This window comes from Sinocyclocheilus grahami, unplaced genomic scaffold (assembly GCF_001515645.1).
Source record: "Sinocyclocheilus grahami isolate Dianchi unplaced genomic scaffold, SAMN03320097.WGS_v1.1 scaffold1278.1, whole genome shotgun sequence".
Lineage (NCBI taxonomy): Eukaryota > Metazoa > Chordata > Actinopteri > Cypriniformes > Cyprinidae > Sinocyclocheilus > Sinocyclocheilus grahami.
This window is the reverse complement of record NW_015506457.1, coordinates 309,625-313,181: the sequence shown is the minus strand read 5'-3', so window position 1 is coordinate 313,181 and position 3,557 is coordinate 309,625. Positions and strand designations below refer to the sequence as shown.

Here is a 3,557-nt window from a genome sequence, read left to right as displayed (position 1 = left end):
AAGTTTCCGTAGTATAGTGGTTATCACGTTTGCCTCATACGCGAAAGGTCCCAAATTCGAAACTGGGCGAGAACAAGGATGACTTTTTCCAAGGTTACTTAAGTCGGGGTCTGTTGCGTTCTCACGAAACGCTACAAAAGGATAAGCCTGCCTAGAGGTGTTAAAGCAAAAGTGATTTTCCAACAGGTTTCTGTAGTGTAATGGTCATCACGTTCGCCTTACACGCGAAAGGTCCTCAGCTCGAAACTGGGTGGAAACAGACAGAGGCTTTTGTTCTGTCTCTGCTGAAATGGCTCTCTGGTAAGCAGGTGGTCGAAGCTGCAAAGACCTTAAATTCGAACTAGGAGAAGGCAAGTTTTTAAGGAACTCTGAGCAGACTGCCACACCGAATGAACTCTGTCCTACTGTGTGTGGGATTTACTCAGATTGTCAATCTGCTTTGAGGACAGATTACAGTATAGATTTTACCTGAAAGAGCACAAGAGTCAATTTTTGAGATGCTGTAATATAGTGATCGTCACGTTAGCCTGACACACAAAAGTTCCTCAGTTCGAAGCTGAGCAGAAACAGAGTTTTGTTTTTGAGAGAATGCATAAACTCTTTGCGACATTCCAGGAGAATTCCTGCTTCTTTTCCAAATAAGTTTCAGTAGTATAGTGGTTATCACGTTAGCCTCATACACGAAAGGTCCCAAATTCGAAACTGGGCGAAAACAAGGATGACTTTTTCCAAGGTTGCTTAAGTCGGGGTCTGTTGCATTCTCATGCAATGCTACAAAAGGATAAGCCTGCCTAGAGGTGTTAAAGCAAAAGTGATTTTCCAACAGGTTTCTGTAGTGTAGTGGTCTTCACGTTCGCCTTACATGGGAAAGGTCCCCAACTCGAAACTGGGCGGGAACAGACAGAGGCTTTTGTTCTATCTCTGCTGAAATGGCTCTCTGGTAAGCAGGTGGTCGAAGCTGCAAAGACCTTAAATTCGAGCTTGGGGAAGGCATGAAATGGCTCTCTGGTAAGCAGGTGGTCGAAGCTGCAAAGACCTTAAATTCGAGCTAGGAGAAGGCAAGTTTTTAAGGAACTCTGAGCAGACTGCCACGCCGAATTAACTCTGTCCTACTGTGTGTGGGATTTACTCAGATTGTCAATCTGCTTTCAGGGCAGATTACAGTATAAATTTTACCCAAAACAGCGCGAGAGTAAACTTTTCGAGTTTCTGTAATATAGTGGTCGTCACGTTAGCCTAACACGCAAAAGTTCCTCAGTTCGAAGCTGAGCAGAAACAGAGTTTTATTTTTGAGAGAATCCATAAACTCTTTGCGACGTCGCAGGAGAATTCCTGCTGCTTTTCCAGATAAGTTTCCGTAGTATAGTGGTTATCACGTTTGCCTCATACGCGAAGGGTCCCAAATTCGAACCTGGGCGAAAACAAGGATGACTTTTTCCAAGGTTGCTTAAGTCGGGGTCTGTTGCGTTCTCACGCAATGCTACAAAAGGATAAGCCTGCCTAGAGGTGTTAAAGCAAAAGTGATTTTCCAACAGGTTTCTGTAGTGTAGTGGTCTTCACGTTCGCCTTACTCGCGAAAGGTCCCCAGCTCGAAACTGGGCGGAAACAGACAGAGGCTTTTGTTCTATCTCTGCTGAAATGGCTCTCTGTTAAACAGGTGGTCGAAGCTGCAAAGATCTTAATTTCGGCGTAGGAGAAGGCAAGTTTTTAAGGAACTCTGATCAGACTGCCACGCCGAGTTAACTCTGTCCTACTGTGTGTGGGATTTACTCAGATTGTCAATCTGCTTTGAGGACAGATTACAGTATACATTTTACCTGAAAGAGCACAAGAGTAAATTTTTGAGATGCTGTAATATAGTTGTCATCACATTAGCCTGACACGCAAAAGGTCATTTGTTCGAAGCTGAGCAGAAACAGAGTTTTATTTTTGAGAGAATGCATAAACTCTTTGCGACATTCCAGGAGAATTCCTGATTCTTTTCCAGATAAGTTTCAGTAGTATAGTGGTTATCACTTTAGCCTCATACGCGAAAGGTCCCAAATTCGAAAATGGGAGGAAACAACGATGACTTTTTCCAAGGTTGCTTAAGTCGGGGTCTGTTGCGATCTCACGCAACGCGGATAAGCCTGCCTAGAGGTGTTAAAGCAAAAGTGATTTTCCAACAGGTTTCTGTAGTGTAGTGGTCATCACGTTCGCCTTACACGCGAAAGGTCCCCAGCTCGAAACTGGGCGGAAACAGACAGAGGCTTTTGTTCTGTCTCTGCTGAAATGGCTCTCTGGTAAGCAGGTGGTCGAAGCTGCAAAGACCTTAAATTCGAGCTAGGAGAAGGCAAGTTTTTAAGGAACTCTGAGCAGACTGCCACACCGAATGAACTATGTCCTACTGTGTGTGGGATTTACTCAGATTGTCAATCTGCTTTGAGGACAGATTACAGTATACATTTTACCTGAAAGAGCACAAGAGTAAATTTTTGAGATGCTGTAATATAGTTGTCATCACATTAGCCTGACACGCAAAAGGTCATTTGTTCGAAGCTGAGCAGAAACAGAGTTTTATTTTTGAGAGAATGCATAAACTCTTTGCGACGTTCCAGAAGAATCCTGCTGCTTTTCCAGATAAGTTTCTGTAGAGTAGTGGTCATCGTTTTCGCTTCCCAAACAAAAGGGCCCCAGTTTGAAAATGGTAGGAAACAACGATTACTTTTTCCAAGGTTGCTTAAGTCGGGGGTCTGTTGCATTCTCACGCAACGCTACAAAAGGATAAACCTGCCCAGAGGTGTTATAGCAACAGAGGTTTTCCGACAGGTTTCTGTAGTGTAGTGGTCTTCACGTTCACCTTACACGGTTCGCCTTACACGCGAAAGGTCCCCAGCTCGAAACTGGGCGGAAACAGACAGAGGCTTTTGTTCTGTCTCTGCTGAAATGGCTCTCTGGTAAGCATATGGTCGAAGCTGCAAAGACCTTAAATTCGAGCTAGGAGAAGGCAAGTTTTTAAGGAACTCTGAGCAGACTGCCACACAGAATGAACTCTGTCCTACAGTCTGTGGGATTTTCTCAGATTGTCAATCTGCTTTCAGGGCAGATTACAGTACCAATTTTACCTGAAACAGCACGAGAGTAATTTTTTCGAGATTCTGTAATATAGTGGTCGTCACGTTAGCCTAACACGCAAAAGGTCCTTGGTTCGAAGCTGAGCAGAAACAGAGTTTTATTTTTGAGAGAATGCATAAACTCTTTGCGACATTCCAGGAGAATTCCTGCTTCTTTTCCAGATAAGTTTCAGTAGTATAGTGGTTATCACGTTAGCCTCATACGCGAAAGGTCCCAAATTCAAAACTGGGCGAAAACAAGGATGACTTTTTCCAAGGTTGCTTAAGTCGGGGTCTATTGCGTTCTCACGCAACGCTACAAAAGGATAAGCCTGCCTAGAGGTGTTAAAGCAAAAGTGATTTTCCAACAGGTTTCTGAAGTGTAGTGGTCATCACGTTCGCCTTACACGCAAAAGTTGACCAGCTCGAAACTGGGCGGAAACAGACAGAGGCTTTTGTTCTGTC

The 3,557-nt window shown here is 44.0% G+C and overlaps 3 non-coding genes across 3 annotated transcripts; all 3 read left to right on the top strand.

Moving 5' to 3' along the window:
- Positions 1 to 186: 186 nt before the first annotated feature.
- trnav-uac (transfer RNA valine (anticodon UAC)) lies at positions 187 to 259 on the top strand. The gene has a single exon. It is a non-coding gene; the product is annotated as a tRNA-Val (tRNA).
- Positions 260 to 1,535: 1,276 nt separating this feature from the next.
- Positions 1,536 to 1,608, top strand: trnav-uac (transfer RNA valine (anticodon UAC)). The gene has a single exon. It is a non-coding gene; the product is annotated as a tRNA-Val (tRNA).
- A 560-nt stretch (positions 1,609 to 2,168) lies between these two features.
- Positions 2,169 to 2,241, top strand: trnav-uac (transfer RNA valine (anticodon UAC)). Its single transcript has one exon. It is a non-coding gene; the product is annotated as a tRNA-Val (tRNA).
- Positions 2,242 to 3,557: the final 1,316 nt, after the last annotated feature.